Source organism: Lepidochelys kempii, chromosome 1, assembly GCF_965140265.1.
Source record: "Lepidochelys kempii isolate rLepKem1 chromosome 1, rLepKem1.hap2, whole genome shotgun sequence".
NCBI classification, from domain to species: Eukaryota; Metazoa; Chordata; order Testudines; family Cheloniidae; genus Lepidochelys; species Lepidochelys kempii.
The window spans coordinates 26,405,223-26,432,512 of record NC_133256.1 but is presented as its reverse complement, the minus strand read 5'-3'; the positions used below and the strand labels follow the sequence as shown (position 1 = coordinate 26,432,512).

The following is a 27,290-nucleotide window of genomic DNA, read 5'->3' as shown; positions in this document are numbered from 1 at the left end:
TTAGATTTCCTTTTGTTAAATGGCTGGTAAAATAAGCTGTGCTGAATGGAATGTATGTTCCTGTGTGTGTCTTTTTGTAACTTAAGGTTTTGCCTAGAGGGATTCTCTATGTTTTGAATCTGATTACCCTGTAAGGTATTTACATCTCCAAGTGGGCTCTTTCCCTGTTCTTTGTTTAACACGCTTGGTGGTGGCAACATAGGGTTCAAGGACAAGGCAAAGTTTGTACCTTGGGGAAGTTTTTAACGTAAGCTGGTAAGAATAAGTTTAGGGAGTCTTTCATGCAGGTCCCCACATCTGTACCCTAGAGTTCAGAGTGGGGAAGGAACCTTGACAATACTGCTGATGCATCTTGTAGCTATCTTTATCCTCTGACATGCCAAAGCACAAGTCTATGGGTAGTCTTGGTTCCTGCCCAAACATCAAGAGATAAGGGATGACTCCTGCAGCATCATTCTTTGCGGCATTGTAGGTATGCACCAAAAGGCAACATGATGGCTCCAATTGCTTTCTGCTCTGGACATAAAGTCCCCAGCATATCCAACAGCATTTGATTAAAACGCTCTGGCTGAGGATCACCGTGTGGGTGATAGGCATTGTCCTGGATTTCTTAATTCCTGAAATCCTCGGAGTTACCCCAAAATTTGGACCCAAGGCACTTCAGTATTGGTTTGCCTATAATTATAAATTGATTTGTTAATTTATTCTGCCCAAATGGGGAGAAAGGTAGTGACCTGCCCTAAGGGAATTTCCAGGATATTGCCAGGAAGTTTGCCTCTGACCCACAGAGGACTCTCCAGAGCAGGCTAATCCTTGAAAGGCCACGGATACAGCCCTCCGATCAGGAATAGGCACACAAGCAGTAATGCTTTGAAAACAAAGTCTTATTTATTAAGAGAAAGTTAGGTGGTTACAATATATCTAGTAAAGCAACAAAAGAAAAAGAAAGGAAAAAAATTAAATTGTATAGTAGGCAATAAGGCAAAATTGGATTATTTTTAAAGATCATACATTTAAATAGTACAAGAGACTACAGAGACTGTAAGACAAATACCATGTTGCAATATCAGCATACACTGAACCTTTGATACATATGCATAAGGCCTACAATACAGTAACCTTAGACTAATTACAATGTAACAAGTACCCAATGTATATGCATAAAAAGCACTACAATATAACATTAAAGAAACAGGGAACAATTAACAATTACTATTCTGCAAGCAGTGGCCAGCTGCTCACAGCATGGGGTGGAGCAGTTCTCACTCAGCAGCAGGCATCCAGCTTTATTCACACACACACACTAACGAGACAAAAATCAGACTTACGCTCCTTCTTTCACTCCCTCTGATCATGATGGTCCTTTGGCTCTATCTATTCTATTGCTGTTCATGATCTTCTCCCTCTGCTACTGCTACTTAATTGCTGATCTTCACCTTCTGATCGCCTTTCTTCTCTGTTCTCTCACCAACCACACGCACACCCTAGCTTGCCAGCTGCCTTCTTATATTCACTTTTCTGGCCTTCTCTGATTGGTTGACCTTTCAAGCTGCCTGTTACCTGCATGGATGGCAACTCATTCAGCCAATCAGCTTTGCGCTGACATCATAGCTACTCCTCCGCCTGCCCCCTCCAGCAGGTGTTTTGAGTCATACTCCTGAACTTTGTTCGACCTTTGTTCCTTGCGTGCTGTTGGTCAATTTAGTCTGTGTCCTCCATCTTGAGAATTCCTAATAGAAAGTTAATGCATCCACCATTTTGAATTTTTAACTACAAACTATCATTAATTATAACTTACCTAAAGCATCTAGCCTAAAACTAACTACCGACCCCTACAAACTAAAGCACTCTGATGCTAACACTACCTTTGAAATGCTAATTGGGAGAGGTAAATTACTCACAATGTTTCTCCCTCCCACCCAACCTCCACTGTCAGTATCCCTATCCAGGGTGCTGCAATTTACACAGATGGCAAGCAAGTGGGAAAAAAACCCTCTGGTAACATCAGCACCTCCTTCAGAAGGTGATTCTCAAAGTCCCATCCCTGGTCAGAGAGTATCCGAGCCAGGAATCCATACACTGTGAAAAGTATTTCTCCCACAACACTCGAGCAATGGTGGTGGCCTTCTGGCCCAGTGTGGGTTTTGCCTGTGCACACCATGTAAAATGGTCAGTCCCTACTAAAAGGTTCCCAACATTCCTCCTGTCCACTTCTAAAGACAAGAAATCAGTGCACACCAGCTCCAAAGGTTTGCTGCTGGTGATATTCTTCAGATACACCACTCTAGTGGGCAGAGTTTTTTCTTTGAACACACTGAGCACATGTCTCATATTTCTTGCAAACATCTGCAGCCATCTGGGGCCAACAGAACTACTATGAATAAGTTCCAGGGTTCTCTCCACTCCCAAATGTCCAAAGTCATCATGCAGGGCCCTCATGACCAGGGCTCTGTACTCTTTTGGCAGCACTAGTTGCATTCGTTGATATTGTAAAGGATCTGCTGTGACTCAGTATAGTGCTCACCGTATCAGTTTTAGTTTTCTCCATTTCCTCAATATAAGTTTACCCTCAGAGGTAGATGGAATAATTGCAACAGGATTTCGCCACTGCCTTTTTGCAAGTCATGTGTCACGAATGTCAGTATCTTGCAGTTGGGCTTTTTGCCAGTTGGCAGCATTGCAGGGTAACAGAGATTGGTCCAACACAATATAGTTCACTGAGGCAGGTGGCACTCTTTCAGGGGATAGGCCCAGAGTTTCTGCAACACAACCATAAAGACTCTCCTGGGCCTCTGGCTCTTTGACAACTCCCACTGCAAATAGTTCTCACTCCATCCACTGGAATCACAGCAACCGCTGATGCCTGCAGATGCTGGGACAGTGCATCCACATCTACATTGCTTCTTCCTGATCGGTACTGAATGCTGAACTCGTAGCTAGCCAAGGTGGCCACCCATCGCTGCCCTGTGGCCTCCAGCTTAGCACTTATTAGCATGTAAGTCAGCGGATTGTCTGTCCACACCTGAAACTGCGCACCATACAAGTAGTCATAAAACTTCTCAGTGATGGCCCATTTCAAGGCCAAGAACTCCAGCTTGTGGATGGGGTAGTGAGTCTTAGTATCAGACAACCCTCGGCTGGAAAAGGCCACAGGTTTACATTTGCCTTCAACTTCCTGGTATAGGACTGCTTCTAAACCCTCCAAACTGGCATCTGTATATAAAGATAAATGGCTTGCTTGGGCCAGCAAAGACTAGGACTGAAACATGAGTTAGGCAGTTAATGATTTCTCAAAAAGCCCTTTCATGTTTCTTGTCCCATCATGCTCTAAAGGGCTCTAATTGGCCATAGTGTCTCTGTTTAGGAGGCCCTGGGGCCTCCCCTTACTCTTGGTCTTAGATTTGTTCTTCTGGATGGGTATCCCCTCAATGGGTATCGAGAGACTTCATGATGATAGCATAATTCTTCACAAACCTGCAGTAGTAGCCACTAACTCTGAGAAAAGTCTTAAGCTCTCTGTAATTACTTGGGCAGAACCATGTAATGAGTGGTTCTATTTTATCCAATCAGTACTCGCACCCTCTTGGGGCATGATGTGACCCACATACTTCACTGATGTTCTGCAAAACTGGCATTTATCAATTGAAAGTTTTAGTCCATAGGCCTCCAACCTGTCAAGCACTTTAAGAAATCTTTCTTCATGTTCCTTCAAGGTTCTTCCAAATACATTCAGGTCATCCAATAAACCAAGACTTGCAGTAAGTTCATGTCTCCCACAACTTTCTCCATAAGAAGTTGAAATGTGGCAGGTGCCCCAGAAATCCCTTGACGCATGCGTTCAAACTGATAAAACCCTAATTGGGCAGATGGAGGCTGTCTTCTCCTTATCTTCTCTCCCAGCAGGATCTGGTAGTATCCACTTCAGAGATCCAATACTGAGAACTACTGGCTCCCCAGCAAACAATCCAAGGCATCTTGTACTCGAGGCATGGTGTACTGGTCAACTACAGTGCGGCTGTTTAGGGTGCGGTAGTCAATACACATCCGGATTTTCCCATTCTTTTTATGGACCACCACAATGGGTGAAGCATACAGGCTGTGCGACTCAGTAATGTTGCAGTTCGCAATCAGTTCCTGAAGATGATGTTGCACATCTTCCATCTCTGAGAGAGCAGTCTTCCTAGATCTCTCCCTAAAGGGTCAGGAATCTTGTAGTCTGATGTGTTTCACTCTTTTTGCACATCCCACATCCTTCAGTTTCACACTGGGGCCTCACAGTGGTTTTGGGCTCAAAGAGGTCTGCTATTTTCTGCCCTTGCTTCACAACAACATCGTGGCTTGTTTCATTAGCTGTTACCCCAAGCATTCCAATACTGGCTTACTTGTAACCATACATTGATCCTCAATTTATTCTGCTAAGACTATCACAATAGAATGTAAAATTATATTAAAGAATTCTGTTGCTGTGGGAGACCATCCCAAAAACACTTCCCACCAACTATGTTTGGTGTCACTTTTTATACACTCAGTACGTTCAGTTTTTTTTATTAGAGTGGTGAACAGTAATCATAACCCTTTGGGCATTTTTCTGAGCTTTTTGTAGTTGTTTTTGCAATTCAGGATGATCCATTAATTGCTTAATCAAACTGGACCCCAGAGATAGTGGTAATCCTGAAATACATATATATTTTTAAATCAGCTATGAAGTCATCTTTTTTCAGCCCTGAGCTTCAATATATGTTAGGGAATTTTGTGTTTAGTATTTTTAGCAATAAAGATGTTGTAAGAATAGCACACATTGAAACTCTGAATGTTTTAAAAGCTTTATTGCTTTATTACTTTTATTACTTTTTCCAGAAACTTCACAAATAAAAATATTTGAAACTTTGTTTGATTTTTTTTTATTTGTTCTGGTTTGGGTTTTCATGTCTTTTTAAACCATGGGCTAGCTCAGTGGTTCTGAAACTTTAGCAACCCGAGGACCCCTGTCATAAACATACAGCTAAGGTTATCATAAAATCGCTCCTTACCTGTAAGGGGTTAAGAAGCTCAAATACCTTACCTGTAAGGGGTTAAGAAGCTGGTTGGCACCTGACCAAAAGGACCAATGGAGGAAGAAGATACTTTCAAATCTTGGGGGGGATGGGGGGGAAGGCTTTGTTGGTGTGTGTTCTCTGGGGAAAGCAGAGAAGCATCAGGTCAAAAAAAATCCTTCTCCTATAAACCATCCTGTACAAGTCTCTGATATTACAAAAAGAGTAAGTAAATAAGCAAGGCGCATTAGATTACCTTTTGTTTTCAACTTGTGAATTTTCCCTTTGCTAGAGGGAGGTTTATCCATTTTTTTGTAACTTTTAGGTTTTGCCTAGAGGGGAATCCTCTGTGTTTGAATCTGATTACCCTGTAAAGTATTTACCATCCTGATTTTACAGAGGTGATTCTTTTACCTTTTCTTTAATTAAAATTCTTCATTTAAGAACCTGATTGACTTTTCATTGTTCTTAAGATCCAAGGGTTTGGGTCTGTGTTCACCTGTACCAATTGGTGAGGATGTTATTCTCAAGCCTTCCCCAGGAAAGGGGTGTAGGGCTTGGGGGAATATTTGGGGGGAATAGGACTCCAAGTGAAGTGGTCCTTTCCCTGGTTCTTTGTCTAAATCACTTGGTGGTGGCAGCATACTGTTCAAGGACAAGGCGGAATTTGTGCCTTGGGAAAGTTTTTAACCTAAGCTGGTAAAAATAAGCTTAGGGGGTCTTTCATGTGGGTCCCCACATCTGTACCCCAGAGTTCAGAGTAGGGAAGGAACCCTGACAAACCCCATTTTGATTTAATTTTTTTTGTGGACCCCCAACCCCCCTGCTCAGCCCCCAGGCCCTGCTTCCACTTCACCTACTCCACCCCTTTTCCCCAAAACAGCTGTTCCCCGGCATGCAGGAGGTGCTGGGAGGGAAGGGAAGGAGTTCACGGAGGAAAGGGGAAGAGTTGATCAGCGAGGCCCACAGACCCCCCTGGAGTGCTCTCAGTTTGAGAAACACTGGGCTAGCTGAAGCACTTAGTGACAAAAGCCTGCATCTAATATGAAAACTCGGCCAAAATTTTCAAACTTAGGTAATTAAAAACTATCAAAATGAACCTCATGGCCTCATTTATTGGAAGCCATCCTGGATGGTCCCTGTGGCTGTAGGATATCCAGGAGACAGAGTTGAGGGTCCTGGATCTCCTCCATCAGGATTTGCAGATCACTACCCACCCTCTGGAATAGATCTTGATATTGCCAGTAGTCATCTGGAGGAGAGGGCAGCAACAGGATGGCTGCATCATCCAGCAATGAGGAGGCTCTGATTGGAACCAGTGGTACCGGCTCCATGTCTTCCTCCTTGTACACTGATGGAACTGGCTGGTGAGAGGGGGGCGGGGAAGGGGAATGGTAGGTCTCCTGCGATGGTTATTTTTCAATCCTTTCTTTATCCTCCAAATATAATTGTTGGAAACATAACTGTCAGTCATTGTTGTTCACCTCATTTGAGTATTCTTTGAGGATGAGAACAGCGGCCTGAGGCAGATCTCCATGGAGCTCTTTGGCCACCTCAGCAAATTTGTTTCCAAGAAGTCGTCCCTCTTTAGGGCTGAGGTGGAGAAGAGCATGGGGACGCTGCTCATTCACCTACAGGACAGAAACCCGCAGGTGACCCAGGTGAGTGCAGCTGAGGGCTCATAGGGGCAGGAGTGGCTGGGGGCATTATAACAACATGGCAAGGGTGGTGCAAACTCCACCCTCCAAGCCCCAGCTCTCCTCAGTGCTGACCTGTGGTACCCAGGACAGGGACCCCCCCCCACTAGTCCAGCCCTCCCTCACCCCACACAGAGCTCTGCCAGCCCTCAGAGTGTAGCTGTAGGGCAGATCTGTGGAGTTTCCTTCTCCTCCTCCATTCCCCACAGACACTTCCAGCCTCCCTGCCCAGCCAGACTCTCGGTGGCTTTGGCTCCATTTTACAGCCTGCCTTGTTTAGTGGCCAGGCCCAGGTCTATCTATGGCCCCTAGCAAGTGACCTGACCCAAGCAGGGCCTCAAGGAAGGGCAGGTCGCTGAGGCCAGCTGGCTCTCCATTGCTGCTGCCCTGCCCTCACTTGTGTGTTAGCTCCTGTCTGGGAATGACTAGCATCCTGCAGCAATCCCCCTCCCCCGGCCCCCCGAATAGCAGCCCCCAATAGTGCCTGGATTGAGGGGAGGCCACGTACATTGGTCACTGGGCAGTGCTGTTAACGGCCTGAGAGGGACCCACAGGGAATGGCCCCAGCCCTACTTCCTATCATCTCTCCCTGCCCCACGAGTCTGGGGCCCAGTGCCACATGCACACGGCCAGCAGGGGGGAGGGGCTGGCCTCATCTGCCCACACATAAACCCACCCCATTTCCCCCCTGTGACGGGTTGGATCACAGAAACCCCCTTGGGGCTGCCAACTGATGTGCCAAGACTACTTCTGCCCCAGCTTTCCCTGCCAGCTTGGGCCTCCAGCACCCTGTCTTGCTGAGCCAAACACCCAGGGTTTGAACCACGTGCCCCAAAGCTGCAGACTTAACTGAAAGCAGCTTAAGAAGTGTTGCTCTCTTTAACACTCAGATGCCCAACTCCCAATGGGGTCCAAACCCCAAATAAATCCATTTTACCCTGTATAAACTCATAAATTATTGGCCCTCTATAACACTGAGAGAGAGATATGCACAGCTGTTTGCCCCCCTCCCCCAGGTATTAATACATACTCTGGGTTAATTAATAAGTAAAAAGTGATCTTATTAAATACAGAAAGTAGGATTTAAGTGGCTCCAAGTAGTAACAGACAGAACAAAGTGAATTACCAGGCAAAATAAAATAAAACACGCAAGTCTAAGCCTAGTACAGTAATAAAACTGAATACAGATAAAATCTCACCCTCAGAGATGTTTCAATAAGTTTCTTTCACAGACTGGCTGCCTTCCTAGTCTGGGCACAATCCTTTCTCCAGTACAGCCCTTGTTCCAGCTCAGGTGTAGCTAGGGGATTTCTCATGATGGCTGCCCCATTTGTTTTGTTCCACCCACCTATATATCTTTTGCATAAGGCGGGAATCCTTTGTCCCTCTGGGTTCCCACCCCTCCTTCTCAATGGAAAAGCACCATGTTAAAGATGGATTCCAGTTCAGGTGACATGATCACATGTCACCGTAAGACGTCATTACCCACTTGCCAGTGCACAGGTATACAGGAAGACTTACAAGTAAAACAGAGCCATCTACAGTCAATTGTCCTGGTTAATGGGAGCAATTAAGATTCCAAACCATCATTAATGGCCCACACTTTGCATAACTACACTTTGGGATGTATGGCCATTGGGAGGCATTCATGGATAGAGGACAGTTCTCTCGGGATGGACTTCATCTGAGTAGGGAAGGAAATAGACTTCTAGGATGGAGGCTGGCACAACTGATTAAGAGAGCTTTAAACTAGGAATTTGGGGGAGATGGTTGGGAGATGTCCAGGTAATCTCCACGCCAGAATTTAGCATAGAGTGGAAAGAAAATGAAGTAAGAGTGGATACAGCTGTAGGTAGGAGGAAGGGCAGTGTAGATACAAGTCTAATAGGTTATACTGGTAGTAAAATAACCGTGCCTAATAGGGTACAGAATGTGAGTGAGGCCAAACAGCAAAAATTAAGATGTTTGTACACTAATGCAAGGAGCCTAGGTAACAAAATGGAGGAACTAGAGTTACTGGTGCAGGAAGTGAAACCAGATATTATAGGTATAACAGAGACCTGGTGGAATAGTAGTCATGACTGGGCTACGGGTATTGAAGGGTATGTGCTGTTTAGGAAAGACCGAAATAAAGGTAAAGGTGGTGGGGTAGCACTGTATATCAATGATGAGATAGAATGTAAAGAAATAAGAAGCGATGAAATGGATATGACTGAGTCTGTCTGGGCAACAATTAAATTGGGGAAGAAAACTATTAGAGCCTCCCCTGGGATAGTGCTTGGGGTGTGCTATAGACCGCCGGGATCTAATTTGGATATGGATAGAGCCCTTTTTAATGTTTTTAATAAAGTAAATACTAATGGAAACTGTGTGATCATGGGAGACTTTAACTTCCCAGATATAGACTGGAGGATGAGTGCTAGTAATAATAATAGGGCTCAGATTTTCCTAGATGCGATAGCTGATGGATTCCTTCAACAAGTAGTTGCTGAACCGACTAGAGGGGATGCCATTTTAGATTTGGTCTTGGCGAGTAATGAGGATCTCATAGAGGAAATGGTTGTAGGGGATAATCTTGGCTCAAGTGATCATGAGCTAATTCAGTTCAAACTGAATGGAAGGATTAACAAAAATAAATCTGCAACTAGGGTTTTTGATTTCAAAAGGGCTGACTTTCAAAAATTAAGGAAATTAGTTAGGGAAGTGGATTGGACTGAAGAATTTATGGGTTTAAAGGTAGAGGAGGCCTGGGATTATTTTAAATTAAAGCTGCAGAAGCTATCGGAAGCCTGCATCCCAAGAAAGGGGAAAAAATTCATAGGCAGGAGTTGTAGACCAAGCTGGATGAGCAAGCATCTTAGAGAGGTAATTAAGAAAAAGCAGAAAGCATATAGGGAGTGGAAGAAGGGAGGGATCAGTAAGGAAAGCTACCTTATTGAGGTCAGAATATGTAGGGATAAAGTGAGACAGGCTAAAAGTCAAGTAGAGTTGGACCTTGCAAAGGGAATTAAAACCAATAGTAAAAGGTTCTATAGTCATATAAATAGGAAGAAAACAAAGAAAGAAGAAGTGGGACCGCTAAAAACTGAGGATGGAGTGGAGGTCAAGGATAATCTAGGCATGGCCCAATATCTAAACAAATACTTTGCCTCAGTCTTTAATAAGACTAAAGAGGATCTTAGGGATAATGGTAGCATGATAAATGGGAATGAGGATATGGAGGTAGACATCACCATATCTGAGGTAGAAGCGAAACTCAAACAGCTTAATGGGGCTAAATCGGGGGGCCCAGATAATCTTCATCCAAGAATATTAAAAGAATTGGCACAAGAAATTGCAAGCCCATTAGCAAGAATTTTTAATGAATCTGTAAATTCAGGGGTTGTACCATATGATTGGAGAATTGCTAACATAGTTCCTATTTTTAAGAAAGGGAAAAAAAGTGATCCAAGTAATTATAGGCCTGTTAGTTTGACATCTGTAGTATGCAAGGTCTTGGAAAAAATTTTGAAGGAGAAGGTAGTTAAGGACATTGAAGTCAATGGTAAATGGGACAAAATACAACATGGTTTCACAAAAGGTAGATCGTGCCAAACCAACCTGATTTCCTTCTTTGAGAGAGTAACAGATTTTTTAGATAAAGGAAACGCAGTGGATCTAATTTATTTAGATTTTAGTAAGGCGTTTGATACTGTGCCACATGGGGAATTATTAGTTAAATTGGATAAGATGGGCATCAATAGGAAAATTGAAAGGTGGATAGGGAATTGGTTAAAGGGGAGACTACAACGGGTCCTACTGAAAGGTGAACTGTCAAGTTGGAGGGAGGTTACCAGTGGAGTTCCTCAAGGATCAGTTTTGGGACCAATCTTATTTAATCTTTTTATTACTGACCTGGGCACAAAAAGTGGGAGTGTGCTAATAAAGTTTGCAGATGATACAAAGCTGGGAGGTATTGCTAATTTAGAGAAGGACAGGGATACCCTACAGGAGGATCTGGATGACCTTGTAAACTGGAGTAATAGGAATAGGATGAAATTTAATAGTGAGAAGTGTAAGGTCATGCATTTAGGGATTAATAACAAGAATTTTAGTTATAAGCTAGGGACGCATCAACTAGAAGTAACGGAGGAGGAAAAGGACCTTGGAGTATTGGTTGATCATAGGTTGACTATGAGCTGCCAATGTGATATGGCTGTGAAAAAAGCTAATGTCGTCTTGGGATGCATCAGGAGAGGTATTTCCAGTAGGGATAAGGAGGTTTTAGTACCGTTATATAAGGCACTGGTGAGACCTCACCTGGAATACTGTGTGCAGTTCTGGTCTCCCATGTTTAAGAAGGATGAATTCAAACTGGAACAGGTACAGAGAAGGGCTACTAGGATGATCCGAGGAATGGAAAACTTGTCTTATGAAAGGAGACTCAGGGAGCTTGGCTTGTTTAGCCTAACTAAAAGAAGGTTGAGGGGAGATATGATTGCTCTCTATAAATATATCAGAGGGATAAATACCAGAGAGGGAGAGGAATTATTTAAACTCAGTACCAATGTGGACACAAGAACAAATGGATATAAACTGGCCACTAGGAAATTTAGATTAGAAATTAGACGAAGGTTTCTAACCATCAGAGGAGTGAAGTTTTGGAATAGCCTTCCGAGGGAAGTAGTGGGGGCAAAAGATCTATCTTGCTTTAAGATTAAACTCGATAAGTTTATGGAGGAGATGGTATGATGGGATAACATGGTTTTGGTAATTAAATATTCATGGTAAATAGGCCCAATGGCCTGTGATGGGTTTTTAGATGGGGTAAGATCCAAGTTACCCGGGAAAGAATTTTCTGTAGTATCTGGCTGATGAATCTTGCCCATATGCTCAGGGTTTAGCTGATCGCCATATTTGGGGTCGGGAAGGAATTTTCCTCCAGGGCAGATTGGAAGGCCCTGGAGGTTTTTCGCCTTCCTCTGTAGCATGGGGCATGGGTCACTTGCTGGAGGATTCTCTGCTCCTTGAGGTCTTCAAACTACAATTTGAGGACTTCAATAGCACAGATATAGGTGTGAGGTCTTTTTTAGGAGTGGTGGGTGAAGTTCTGTGGCCTGCATTGTGCAGGAGGTCAGACTAGATGATCATAATGGTCCCTTCTGACCTAAATATCTATGAATCTATGAATCTATTATGGTCTGTAGTATTATGGTCTGTCTACTAAATATTATGGTCCGTGACCCTTAGCCTGTATTTATACTGAACATGCTTGCTTGACTTACTTTTCAGTGTCTGAGTGACCTTTAGCCTCCTTCTGTACTGAGCATGCTCCACTCTTTACTTGGATGCATGCCAATGTTCCACACATACCAAACTATAAACAATTGCTTCATTCCTACAGTATGTATATTCACATTCCAACTGTCAGTTTATTTACCTCAGTGTTATGGTTTGCTGTTACCACCTTATTTTCTTGCCAATTTAGCTTAGTTCACCTAACTCTTCCCCGTTTTCAGCTAATGATGGCAAAGTAATGCCTTTAGTGCTGTGCTTAAAGGAAAATAGAGTTGTCTCAAAGTCTTCGGTATCACCAGAGTCCCTTCAGTCTACCCAAAGTGTATTCAACTTTCATTCTGCACCTGAGACATTGTAAACAAGAAGCGGGCAGCATTATCTCCTGCAAATGTAAATAAACTTGTTTGTCTGAGCAATTGGCTGAACAAGAAATAGGACTGAGTGGACTTGTAAGCTCTAAAATTTTACATTGTTTTATTTTTGGATACAGTCATTTTTGTACATAATTCTACATTTGTAAGTTCAACTTTCATGATAAAGAGATTGCACTACAGTACTTGTATTAGGTGAATTGAAAAATACTATTTCTTTTGTTTTTTACAGTGCAACTATTTGTAATAAAAATAAATATAAAGTGAGCACAGTACACTTTGTATTCTGTGTTATAATTTAAATCAATATATTTGAAAATGCAGAAAACATCCAAAATATTTAAATAAATGGTATTCTATTATTGTTTAACAGTGCAATTAACGTGATTATTTTTTTTAATCGCTTGACAGCCCTAGTTTTTATCTTTATTTTTCTTGTAAGCATTTCTGTCTTTAACGCCTCATTATTTTTACCCACTTAAAATCTCTCACTTTGTAAGTAAATAAACATGTTTTATTCTTTAATTAAAATTAATCCCGTGTTGTGAATCCCGTGTCATTTAAGGTAGCAGATTGTTGTATATTAATCCTCTTAGAGGGGCAATGGACCTAATATGTCTGGACTGTCAGGAGAGGCTGTATAGTGCAGAACATACTTTTTGGGGGGGAAATCTGGGACCAGGGGCTTGTCTTCACTACTGGGGGAAGTTGACCTAAGTCAGGGGTCTCAAACTCGAATCACCAGGAGGGCCACATGAGGACTTGTATGTTGACCCGAGGGCTGCATCACCCCCCCACTGCCCCCGCCCCCCCCCACTCTACCCCCACCGCTGCCCACGGAGCAGCAGGAGGCTCAGGGTAGGGGGTTGGGGTGCAGGAGGGAGTCCGGGGTGCAGCAGGGGGCTCAGGGCAGGGAGTTGGGGTGAGGAGGAAATGTGGGGTGTGGCAGGGGGCTCGGGTGTGGCAGGGGGCTCAGAGCAGGGAGTTGGGGTGCAGGAAAGGTGTGGCAGGGGGCTCGGGGCAGGGGGTTGGGGTGTGGGGTGTGGCAGGGGTTTGGGTTCCAGCCCGGTGCTGCTTACCTTGAGTGGCTCTGGGGTGGCAGGGGCATGCACCAGGGCCAGGGTAGGCTCCCTGCCTGCCCCGGCCCTGGCCCCAGCCCCATGCTGCTCCACTCCAGGAGGCGGCGGACACCCTGTCCCTGCGGCCCCAGGGGGAGGGGGAGGAGAGAACTCCGTGAGCTGTTCTTGCCTGTGGGTACCCCCCCCAAAGCTCCCATTGGCCGCGGTTCCCCATTCCTGGCCAATGGGAGCTTCAGGGGAGGTACCCACAGGCAAGAACAGCTCACGGAGTTCTCTCCGCCCCCTCCCCCCGCGGCCACAGGGAAACGGTGCCCGCCACTTCCTCAGCACCACGAGGCTGGCAAATCCATGGGCCGGATCCAAAGCCCAGAGGGGACGGATCTGGCCTGGGGCCATAGTTTGCCCACCCCTGGCCTGGAGGTAGGCTGGGGATGCGGCGCGCTGGGGAGGGGATGGGGCGGGGCCGCGGGGAGCTTGGCGGGCCGCAGGGAAGAACCCCGCGGGCCGCGTGTTTGAGATCCCTGACCTAAGTTATGTTACTCCAACTGAGTACCGGGGTTGACTGGAGAACACTCTGCAGTCGATTTAGCAGGACTTCACGAGACCTGCTAAATAGACCCCTGCTGCATCGATTGCAGCAGTGTCAATCTCCCCATAGTATAGATCAGCCTTAGGAGTGTGTTGGGATCACTCTGAAAACAGTAACCAGGGCTGCTGGAAGCCAGATTTGCTGACAGGCTGCTGGAGTCAGAGCTGCTGAACCAGAGCAGTGACTATACACAGACACTCAGGATGTGACCTGCATGCTGTTTGTGAGGAGCTACAGCATCAAACCAGGGCAAGTGTTGAGCATAGGGGTTGCCAACAGTCCCTTATTAGAAGGGAGGTCCCTTATTTTTTCCTCTCTGTACAACAAGATCGGGAGTTGCTGAGTGCTGCAAAAAGCAGCAAAAAACATGCTTGGTGAATGTAGGTGAGTACTGCTTATTAATTATTATTATTATTTATTATTAGTGATAATATCAGGAGGAGGGATGGGGTGGGGGTTCTAAGAAAAGAGTCCCTTAAATTTGAAATACAATATTGACAACCCTAGGTGCAGGGCAAAGGGCAAGTGGTGACACAGGCCCTCACTGGTCTGGATTGCACCCCGGAATGTCATACCCACCCTCCCGCACCTGCCCACCCACACGTGTCCCCAGCCAAATCTTGCTGATAATATGAAATGTTTTATGCTAATGAAGGGGGTTGACAATACATATCTGTAGATGCTCCTCCCTGCTGCGCTGTTCCTCTTGCTGCTGCTGCTGAGTCCATTGTATTTGCTGCAGGGAGGAGGTATGTGGTACATGTGGTAGGGGAGTCTGTAAGGGTTCTGGGAGGGAAAGGGCAGCATTCCTGAAAATATTTTTATTAGTTGGAATCTTCTGGAACAGCAGCAATTAAAAACAGAACTGAATGGCTATTGGTTGATTGAAATACAGGAGATATTTCATAATCTAGAGAGCATTCCAGAAGTAGTGAGACATTATTAACAGTGACATAAAATTATGCAGAGCCTGGAAAGCTAAAATAATTTGTATTGACTTTTTATTTTTACTAGACCCGATCATGGAAAAACTGTTAAAGCTCAGTGGAAGTTCTGTTCTTCTGAATACGTAACACATGTAGATAGAATGGCGAAACACTTGTTGAATTCTTGTGACATGTGTCCAGCTACTCTCAAACATAGCTTGTTGCAGTCAAACAGCAAGAAAGGGAAAAAATTCTGTGCATTCTCCTTCTACTTTGTCTTTGGCAACATCATCATGAAGCTTGGAGTCTACTGATGAAGATAGTGCCATGAGTGACAATGAAAGTGAAGCTAATTCCATTTCTTCATCTTCTAATAAGAATTTTGCTACTCCATTTTCTTCAGCATCAAAAACTACTCCTGGAAAGTCTTCAGACGTTCATCCAATTGGTATTAAGAGTTTTCGGGTAGAATGTCCCATGGCCAGAAAAACGAACTTGACTGTAGATTCGTTAGGGGTATTTATGTTGGCAATACACTATTTCATATAGTTGAAAATTCTTATATGCTAGAATTTTTCCATCAGTTAAATCCAATTTGCCAAGTATCAAGTAGGAAATGGCTTGAAAGAAGTCTTCTGAATGCTGAAGTAGACAATGTGAAAAAGAGAGTTGGTGTTCTTATTGCACAAGCTCCTCACATGTCTCCAGAGTCTAATGAATGGCACAATACCCTCAAAGAGGGCATCATCAACTTCATGATAACAACTCCACAACCAATGTTTTATTCATTCCAATGTATAACTCAGCATCACCACATAGCCCGCATATTGCTGACAAGTTAAAAATATAATCAGTGGGTCCATGGAAAGTTATTTTGGTTGTGACCAACAAAATAGCTAATATGAAAGCCGTTTGGACTCTGTTGATAAATGACTATCCCTAGCTTCTGTGTTACAGATGTGCTGCCCATAAAATGCAGCTTTTCACTCGTGATGTTGAAGATCTGACAACTTTCTCATCACATGTGTAAAAAGTGAAAAGCATTGTCAAGATTTTCAAAAACAAAAAAATACCAGCATCTGTTTTCCAGCGTGTTTTTTTTAAAAGTACTCAGTTTCATCCACACCGAGTAAGCCTTGTTGTGCTTGACGGGCATCTTCTATTAAATGTCTCAAAGATCTTCAGATATGCAAGAAGGTTCTTAATTCAGCAGCTGTTGAAGGAGGGGTTGCCAGAGGTTGCCCCCAAGTAATCTGCACTGACATTCTTGATGACAATGTCTTTTGGATGTGAAACTCAAAATTATTTCACTGCTTGAACCCATGGCTCAGTCCATTGAGAATATAGAAAAATGACAATTGTACAATGTCTGATGCCAAGAACGAATTCCTGAACTTTAAGAAATGTTTGTGGGGATACTGAAAACAGTCATAAAAGTTGAAAAGAAAAAAATAATAAAACAATATCATAGAAAAATTGAGTGATCTCTCCGACACATAATGCTGCCTACCTTCTTTATGCACACTTCCAGGAAGATGTTTATGATGAACCTGATTTCGCTTGTGAGTGCCTAGTGGCTGTTGCAAATTTCAAAGGATATACAAACAGTTCTGATGGAGGTAGCAAACTGTAAAACAAGAAGCAGCTTGTTCAGTCATAAAACAATGTGGAGTGCTATCCCAGCAGTTGAATCAAAACAGCTTACTCCATCAGGGTGAAAAGTGTTGTGGCCTCCTTGCAATCTAGATACAGTGGCAGAAATTCTTTTAACACTTCTGTGTATTACTGCAGGTGTGGAACAAAATTGGTCAGGCTGGGGAATCATCGATTTAAAAACCAGAAATAGACTGAAGACTTCTAACAACCGGGAAACTGGTGACTGTGTTTCACAATTTAAGATTAAAGAAGAAAGTGGCAGATGAAGCACTGACTCAGTATTCATCACATGAAGAGGAAGAAGGGGATATTGATGGATTTGGTGAAGATGACAACAAAAACACAGATGAAGCAGTTGAAGCTGATAAAGAAAGAGACGATGATGAAAATCAAGATGCTTGACAAGTTGGCCTGCTGTCTACTTAGCATAAATGCATTTTAAAATGAGATTTTTTTTACAGCTGCTATATGTTTGTTTTATTTCTCTTTTATGTAATTTTTCTTTTTTTTTTTTTTGGTAACTGTTCAGTCTTGAATGACATTCACAATTAAATCCTAACTTAATGTTGCTAAAATCAATTATAATAATTATTTAATATTTTAGAGCTTCATTTCATTGTGTTTTACATTTTTCTGAGTTAAAATAACTCAGTTAAATAACTTGTTTTTTGTAATTACGTATAAGTATCTATCTAAGGCTAAGATTATTGAAGACTATTACGTCTTTAAAATATTTGACCATTTTTTACATTACACGAGACCCTCACTAGAACGCGGGATTTGGGATCCCTTAACGGTACCACGTTAACGCAGGGACCGCGTTATAGTGGGGACCACATTAAAATGAATTCCAATTAAAGTAATTAAATTTGGGATCCATGGCTGCAACCGCGTTATATGCAAATTCGCGCTATATAGACGCGTGTTCTAGTGAGGGTCCGGTGTATTTGACAATATTTGCCCGATGTTTTAGTGGACAATTGACCAATAGTTTTGGACTGGTCAAATGCCCAATCCTACTTTATTAGAATAAAGAAAACAGTATTACCTTTAAGTTGCTTGCTTTCTCTTTTGACTCAGTGTAGAACTGCTTAGGACCTTTCCCAGGGCCCTTTCGCTGTCTTCCTAGTATAGATTGAAAGAACCAGTGCATACTTCCTCACAGGTGTCTTTTTGGTCTATAGCCTGTGGTTGGGTGCTCAGATTAGCACTTGGGTGAATATGAATGGTGTTTATATAGGTCCATATGGATATATTGACATGCTTCAGTGCTTATATGAGTATACCAAATGCTGGATTTGGACATTCAATTTAGGCATCACAGTAACTAAGCCAGTGGGATTGAACTGGGTTTGGCCCCAGGTACATATGAGTAAGGGAAAGCTATGTCTAACTGCACTGTTTGCATGTCCTTGGAACCAGCTGGGAGAATTATTCAAAATATAAACATATGCATAATTATACAGCATGGACTTGTTTGTTCATGTGCACATATTTTAACAAAAACTCTGCAACCAACCCTAAGTTGTAAAACATACTGAAGCCATAAAAGGAAATTTTCTCCAATTATTATTATATGCATAATAATTATGTGCAAAATAGGCTAGTTATTCTCAATCCAATGAGCCTACAGCTGTTCTGCACTTCTTCTTGAACTATTGTACCATTTTCTATTTGGCTAACATTCCTTTAATTCTCCTACTTAAAATACTTACTTTATTTAATTTCAGAAACTATAAAGTGAACATTACCTGCTTTACTGACCAGATAATTTTAAGCAGAGAATAAACTGGAACAGTGTCCTTTTTTGAAACAACTGAATATAACACACTGCAGCAAATTCTCTTGAATAGTATGAAAAGCTGTCTAATAGGAAAATATCTGTTTTTTTGGCTGAATATCATTGGGGATCCCTTTTGGTGTCTCAACAGCCACTCTTAAAGCAGCTAGAAAAGTGGATGTTGGACACTGCCATCATGGCATGAACTCTGTAGCAAATTCTGCTCTACATGGCCCAAGAGTAAGAAATTGTGACTTACAATTGAACCCAAGTCACCCTGCATAGAGGTACAGTGCACTTTCACCAGGTATGTATTGCAATGCATTATTGTTGTTTATGGAATACCAGCAGTATATAAAAGATAAAAGAGCAGAAGATGTGGACACTACTTCAACCAAGACCCTCACAATCTAAACCAGATAGAGCATAGTCAATTGCCAGTACCCCAAATGACAGTCCTGTCACAAAGTATCTTAGAGATCTTTTTAAAATGTTTCTTTCTTAAATGGTGTCATGGGAGTAGTATATACCTCGATAACATTCATCACTATGTATTTTTGACAGGTTTCCATGCCCCATTTTGGGCTTATGTCTCACCCTCCATTCCCATTTCCGTTGGTGTCAAGGTTTGGCGCCATCGGCCATTTAAATTTTTTTTTATGATTGTTAAAATTTTAAATTATGTTTTATGTTTGAATAGGGGGAATGTTGCGTGCTTGTGTTTTGATACATTTGGTTGATTGTTTAGAGAAAAAGGTTGAAAGAATAGAGTGAGAGAGTTTAAAGGAAAGGAGAGTTGTTTTTTTAAAAAAAGAAAGCTTTGGTTAGGTTTAGAAAAAAAAGGAAAGAAAATTTATTAAACAGATTGTTTGGTTAGGTTTAGTAAGGAGAGATGATTTTAAAGGACTAGTTTGGAATGTTATTAAAGAATAGAAAGAGACAACCTACAGAAAAATAAAGATTTTTGTTTTTAAAGGGTTAGTTTGAAAGAGTAGAGGCAAGTTATTAAAGAAAAGAAAGATTCTTGATCAGGTTTATTAAGGAGAGATGATTTTAAAGGACTAGTTAGGCATGTTATTAAAGAATAAAAAATTCTGAGATAAATTTAAAGGGTGTATTAAATATAAAGTTAGGTTAAAACAGAGCACATGGCAGAAAAAGGAATTTTATAAAGCGGAGACTGTTTAGTAAGCACCTGGTAAAAATATAAAGGTAGGTTAATAAAGAAATATTTTAAAAAGCTTTAAAATACTAAATATAAAGGTAGGTTAAGAAAAGAGCATTTTAAAAGAGTTAGGAGTTATTTTAAAATAAATTAAATATTAAAAGAAAAAATATAAAAGTAGGTTAATAAAGAAACATTTAAAATATTAAATATAAGGGTAGGTTAAGACAAGAGCATTTAAAAATATTAAATAAAAGCGAAAAATATAAAGATAGGTTAAAAGAGCACGTGGCAGAAAAAAGGGAATTTTATAAAGTGGAGACTGTTTCGTAAGCACATTGTAAAAAATATAAAGGTACACAGCATTACCCCTATTCAAACATAAAACATGAGGTTGTGTCCCTCTTACCCTGTATCCCTGGCTGTCTTGCAATGCTTTGCTACTGTAACTCTTTGTCTGGGATATTCACAATCAGCAACAAGCATGCAAGTCACCCATTGAGTGTCTGTGTATAACTGCAGCCCTGGTCCAGCAACTATAACCCCAGCAGGCATCACAATAACACATCGGTCACACTCTGGCTTCCAGCCATGATTACAACCAGCAAGGTGATCCCAAAACCACTTCAGGCCAGTCCCAAATTTTCCTCAAACGGTGTGCTCTGCAATGTCTAGCCCTCCCCTGGACAGTTCAGAGAAATAATAAAGTTTGTTTGTTCTTATAAATCTTTATTAGAACAAACAAAAGCACATTCCAGTTTATTAACTTAGCTGGGGTAAGTCTTCCCTGCAAAGACAACACTGAGTTGGTTTATAGTAAGATTAAAACGAATTTATTAACAACAGGACATAGGTTAAGTTATGCTAAGTAAAAGGAATAAAGTTAGAAAGGGTTACAGGCAAATAAAAGTGAAAACATGCATCTAAATGTCTACAATTTAGGGCTGATATACCCTTGGAACTTACATCAGCATAGCTGTAAGTCTTTCAGGGGTGTGAAAAACCCACACCCCGGAGGGATGGAGCTATGCTGACTTAGACCCTGGGGTAGGCAGTACTAGCTCGGTGGAAAAATTCTTCCATCAACCTAGCTACCACCTCTCGGGAAAACGGATTACGCACGCTGACAGGAGAATCCCTCCCATCAGTGGATGTTGTGTCAGTGTGTGCAGCATTTTAAATCTAGCAAGGCACAGACTTTGTTCAAGATGGTTTCTCTCACCAGTCATTCTTCTTCCCAGCCATAGCTGACTTTCCCTCAGTCAGGACCTTACAGAAGTACCAAGAAGCTGGCTTCCCTTATCATACTAGATGAAAGCTCTTTGCCTAAGCTGGTGTCTCACTTATATTCAGTTTCCAGAGACTTCAGACCCGCCCTCTCGCCCTTGGCTGAAGGGCCCATCTTTCTCAGCTTTCAAGAGTTCCTTATTTCCTTGTGTCTGTCTAGTGATGGATGCCAAAGATGGCTTCTGTCTTTGCTTATATCTTCCAAAGTTCAGTGACTTTGTTTCAAGAGGCAGGATGAGCTCATGCTGTTCTTCCCTTCCTGTGGACTTCTCGCCCCTCTGCTGATTTCTATATAAATGGGGCTTCTCTTGTTTTTGGTTACACCATGCTTAATCTCATTGGAGACAGGTAGATAGCTGCCTTTGCTCCTGTTTGGGATGGATCCTGTTTCTCCCTGTTTGGTCCCCCGCCCTTTCTAGACCTATGAACCTTTGCAATGTATTCTTCTGAAGATTGTCCCTTCAAAGTAAATTTTATTCAAGCTGAGAGGAAGGTGACATGGAGTCTGGTGGTGAAGGAAGCTCCGTGCTGTTTTTTTTCCTTTGCTGGTGTTTGCTAAAATGCAAATTGTTCTGTTTCCTCCATTCTCCTCCCCCTGCTCTCTTGATGGTCCTGTTCACTGCTTATATGTAAATTGAGGCAAACCTACATTACTTTGTTTAGGACAGACCTATTTAACACCGTTACCTAGGCAACGCCACCTGGTCTTTCACATGTTCAAGTAAAATCATACTGGGGGAGTTAACTTTATATACAATGTTTCAACATACATTTTACCATGGTATTGTTGACCAGCAAGTTATTCGTTTTTAAATGATATCTCATAAGGCATATTTTGTACAAAAGATTTTCACAGTAATGTATAGGGTGTGAATACCTAGGTGCTTTGGGTCACAGGTGGATTATCATTAAAAGTCTTCTTTGCAGTGTTGTAGCCATATTGCACACAGGATATGAGAGAGACAAGATAGGTAATGTAATATCTTTTTACTGGACCAATGTCTTGTTTCTCTCATTAAAAGGCTTCACAGTAAAAGTGTATTTCAAGGCGAGGCTTAAGTGATGAAAGGGTGGTGGTCATTTGGCATGCATGTATGGGACTGGAGTTCTGGGTGTGAGGAGCAGCATGGGAGAAGGTGTGAAGACAAGATAAAGGAACCAGCTAGCATTTGGGAGAAGCATGAGCAATGGGAAGGAGAGTAAGAGTGTGTGTAAACATGCAGTGACTATAGAGTAGCTATGCATAGATTCCAATACTGGTTCAGTTTTTAGAAACGGAACCCCTCAGAAATACTTTGATTTCTTTACTTTATAAGGCCCTTTGATTTCTCTTTAAGGTGTGCTGCTGAATAACACAGAAAATGAGAGGAGATGTGAAAAAACAGGAGATCACTAGAGCTTGCGAGGAGGTAAATCTAGATTCAAGAGCGGGAGGATGAGAGAGCTGCAGCAAAAGAGCATGTGTTAGGGCAGGGGTCTCAAACTCAAATGACCATGAGGGCCACATGAGGACTAGTACATTGGCCCGAGGGGTGCACCACTGACCACCCCCCCTGCTGCCCTGGCCCTGCTCCCACTCCACCCCTTCCATGAGGCCCCTCCCTGCCCCACCTCTTCCCACCCTTTCCCTGCCCCCATTCCAACCCCTTCCCTGAAATCCCCACGTCAACTCTGCCCCCTCCCTGTCCCCAGGGAGTGCAGGAGGGGTGCAGGGTGCGGCAGGGGGCTCAGGGCAGGGGGTCGGGGTGCAGGGTGGAGTGGGGTCAGGGTGCAAGGTGTGGCAGGCGGCTCAGGGCAGGGGGTTGGGGTGCAGGAGGTGTGTGAGGTGCGGCAGGGGGCTCAGGGTAGGGGGTCGGGGTGCAGGAAGGGTGTGAGGTGTGGCGGGGGCTCAGGGCAGGGGGTTGGGGTGCAGGAGGGATGCATCAGGGGGCATAGGGCAGGGGGTCGGGCTGCAGGGTGGGGTGGGGTCAGGGTGCAGGGTGTGGCAGGTGGCTAAGGGCAGGGAGTTGCAGTGCAGGAGGGATGTGGGGTGCAGCAGGAGGCTTAGGGCAGGGAGTTGGGGTGCAGGAGGGGTGCGGGGTGCACCAGGGGCTCAGGGCAGAGGGTTGGGGTGCAGGGATGTGAGGGCTCCAGCTCGGGGTGCGGGCTCTGGGATGGGGCCAGGGATGAGGGATTTGGGGTGCAGGAGGGTGCTCCGGGGCTATGGCAGGGAGAGAGGACTCCCCCCAGCTCTCTCTCCCCACAGCAGCACCTGGGCTTGGGCAGGAGAGGCGTCTCTCCCCACCACAGCAGCTCTGGGGCTGCAGGATAGGTTTCCCTCGCAGAGCCCCAGCGGGGGGGGGGGGAGGGCGGAGGGGGGGATCTGGATTCACCATTCCCGGCCAATGGGAGCTGCAGAGAGCTGAGCCTGCTGATGGTTAATGTAAACAAAATGTCTCACGGCCCGCCAGCGGATTACCCTGATGGGCCACGTGCCAAAGGTTGCCAACTCCTGCTCTAACATATAGTTCTGCCAGTAAAGACTCATTAAGAGAGTACTACTGGCCATGATTTTATATTTATTTTGATATTTGTACTAAAACCTCCTTTTGAAAATTTTGCACTGAAATAGTTTACAGAGAGAGAAAGAGCAGGACCACATTCTAGAAGGGACAAAGCAAGGGCGTATGTACCAATTTTTTTTTTTCTGATCTTAACCTGGCTCCAGAAGAGAATAATATAGTAGGAAGTTTGAGAGGAGAGTTTAAATCTAGGATGTTTGGCAATATCTGTGTATAGCCTGGTCACTGAGCTAACAGACCAGAAAGGCTGACTGGGCTTCTTACTTAAAGAAATTTCAATCCTTGTAGTCCACTCCATTAAATAGGTATTCCTTCTCCCTATACACCACTTTTTCTGATTGCAGGAAAGCAAAATAATGCCTATTTTATTTTTGCAAGGAATGTAGTCACTCCTCTTGATGCACTGTGGTCAAGCTGGGAGCTGTGAAAAAAGAAAGATAATCTTCATCACTTTATCCACTAAGCCATCCATTTAAATCTAAGATAATACATTTTTTAAATAAGCATAGATATTTCCACCAGTTTATGAGGGCTTTTAACAAGCAATTTTGCTGCGATCTTTGCGTTATTTCCTTTAATAGTTGACATCCCTGTTGTCAGGGCTGCTTCTGTCTCAAAGAGTATTAATTTAACCTATATGTGCACTTTAGTTAAATGTATTTTGGCAGACTTTCACAACTGAAATCAAGTGCTGAGCACTGCAGAGTATTTTTCTAATTGGACATAAAATTCACAGAGGTTTTTTAATCATACGATTACTTGCTTTATGGCATTTTCAGTGAGACTTAATGAGCTCATTTTAGGGCACGTTGGTCAAACCAATGGTATTGCTAATTTGTAAAGGCTATAAACAAGTCACTTGATGCATCTCTTTGCTAAATTACTTCTTTGAAAATAACATTATTTTCTTCCTTAATATAATCATATACAGAAGAGTCATTTTGGGAACAAAATGTTTGCATGTGTAACCCTTTTGCCCATCAGAGTTGGCAGCAACAAGGGCCGGGTTCAGTATCTAGGGGATCCATTCCAATAACACAATGCAAAACCGGCGCGAGCCCCCACCCCCGCTGGGCACCGCTAAGAGGCAATACTTCCCCTCTCGCAAGCACAGAGTCTGAGTGTAGCAAAAGCCTTTTAATAACAGAGAGAAACAATGTGGCATTATGTTGGGGAAACACCACCGACAGGATTCATAACACAATCCATAAGCAAAACCCAACCCAAGCTAATTGGGCCATGTTCTTTCCCTTTGGTTCTTGAGTCCAGCAATCCAAAAGTCACCCAAAGTCCCAAAAGTCCAACAACCCAAAAGTCTCTGTCCCTGGTCAGGGCAGAGTTTGAAAGTTTATCTGCAGCGCTTTACCTCCCAACCTGGGTGGAAATGGCAGGGTTAAAGGGCACCTTACATGATCCGAAGCTGATTGCGCCGCTCTACCAGCTGTCCCAGAAATTGCTCTGCTTTGCCAGCACCCCCCCCGGTGAGCTGCGCCAGCCGTCCCACAAACTGCTCCACCATATATCTTCAGGCTCCTCCCGCTACTTAACACAACACTCAGTGATTTCAGCTCTCTCATGATTTCAGCTGGTAGTAGGGGAGCCTTAGGGCTGGTGCACCATTTGCCCAAAGTGAATTCAGCTCAACAGCCTGTAACTAGACTCCTAAGGGAATCAATATTAGCTCTGATATTCCACACTGGAGAGAGCAGAAGGTGCAATTAGCATGTAGGACCCTCAACAGAGGCCCATATCACCACATATTAATATCGATCCCCAGCCTCTCTCTCCATTCACTGAGTTTTGGAACCCATGTCCCTTGCCTAGCGAGTGCTATTTAGTTGATGGTGAGTCCCTCCATCATAACAAAAGGCCAAGTACAGTTCCACTGTCCTTGATTCACATAATCAGGATAATAACAATTTATTCCTTCTGCCCCAACAACAGAGAAACTGGGGATCCCACAGCAGCTAAAGTGACCATTTGGGCAGCTATGGGCTCATGCTAGGCAGGGTGGGTGTGCCTTTGCAAATGAGATCAGCCCCTGAAGTTCTTTTCCACAACTTGCCACAACTCACCACCAGATGTGAGGGTGGAGCTCATCCTGACTCTGCTTACACATGTATATATTTTGCCATAATTGTTTAGCTTCAGCACAACTACACAATGTAGTATTCCTTGCAAACCTCTCTTCACTGAGTATCTCAGTCGTATTATTTTACCAGCCCAGAATGTTTTTAATTGGAATTTAGTCTTTTGAGCTTTGGATAGAGTAGTGAGGCTTTAGTTTGAGACATGATGCACTAAGGGGATGTAACAAACAATTTGAAGGAATGGCAGAAGGAAGACAGGGAAAACAGTATTCATAAGATCCAAATGCCATCATCTTCAGTATCCTGGTGCCCCCTGATGCTATGCTGACACATTGATTCAGAGGAAAGAGTGCCATCAAATCGCCAAGGCTGTTTTCCTGTGGCACCTGTGAAGGCTCCCATCCAATTGCAGTGAATCTATCCCTGGAGTGGGAGTTGGAAGACCTGGGTTCTATTTCCTGCTGTTATACTGACTTGGTTAGGCAAGACACTTAACCTGTATGCCTCACTTTCCCCATCTGCAAAATGAGGATAATTTGACGCACATTTTTGTAAAGTGCTTTGAGATCTATGGATATAGAGTTCTACATAGGAGTGAAAAGTATTCTTATTATTGTATTGTCCCATTCCTACCTGACCCTACTTAGCTTTGTGAGATCTGACATGTCCACAGTTCAAGGATGGTTTGCCTCAGGTCAGTAGCATTTTGTAGGTGGCAGATGTTGGGACACTTGGAGATAAATAGTTATTTTCTTGCATTGTTTGCATTGTATCAGATGTACTGAGGTTTTCATGCTTGGTATCAGTATTATCCTTGCTTCTTCCTACTAAAAAGTTTCTCATTTTTATTCAGATATAACAAGGCAAAGTAGTGTTAAAAGGATAGACGGAAGGCAGTCTAGACCATTTCTAACAGTACTAATTTACCTTTCTGTCTTTTTATTTGTGTGTGTGTAGATTTTCTTCTCTCTCCCAATGTATAACAACAAATTATTTAGCAGACCCAAACTTCTTTTTTTCCAGCTTGTGACGCCTCTCTTTTGACCTGTGCACAAACAAGGTTTAAGTTTTACACCTTGTAACTTTTTGGTGGTAATTTATTTATATGCATCCAGAGGCTCTCCTAATGTAATAGACCACTCTGCTCTTCCTAATAAAAATAATAATGGGAATATTTGCCATGGGTGCTATAATGAAGGCCAATACGTTTTAATGTTTCTTCAACAAAATGGTTTAAGCATGACTGTTCTATGTGTCAACTATTTATTTTGCCCTACAGAGGACATATTTGGCACTAAAAGTTGTAATGTATTAGCATCTGATACAGTACAGAGCCAATGTTAACCAAATTAACCTCACAACACTCCCATGAGCTAGAAAAGTAAGAGGTAAGCCCTCCTCCCTCACTTCTGGGGGCACTAGGGCCCAGATGGTGCATTCTCCTACAATCCCCATCATGTTGTGGGGGGATAGCTCAGTGCTTTGAGCCTTGGCTTGCTAAACCCAGGGTTGTGAGTTCAATCCTTGAGGGGGCCATTTGGGATCTGGAGCAGAAATTGGGGATTGGTTCTGCTTTGAGTAGGGGATTGGACTAGATGACCTCCTGAGGTCCCTTCCAACCCTGATATTCTATGAAACCTGTCATTATGCAAGGCACTGCATTTAGCTGTATGGAGTGGAAATCTATCAACTGCATGAAAAAACTTGTACAGATACAGACAGACATCATCTTCCTTTCCAAATGCAAACAGATGGACATCGTACCAAAAGGACTGAAGG

General features: G+C 43.1%; 1 long non-coding RNA gene across 1 annotated transcript; it reads right to left on the bottom strand.

The window, feature by feature from the left end:
• Nucleotides 1-1,334: 1,334 nt before the first annotated feature.
• On the bottom strand, nucleotides 1,335-13,588 carry LOC140900734 (uncharacterized). The gene is made up of 3 exons (XR_012155715.1): nucleotides 13,458-13,588; nucleotides 5,063-5,174; nucleotides 1,335-1,730 (listed from the first exon to the last, which is right to left on the bottom strand). It is a non-coding gene; the product is annotated as an uncharacterized lncRNA (long non-coding RNA).
• Nucleotides 13,589-27,290: the final 13,702 nt, after the last annotated feature.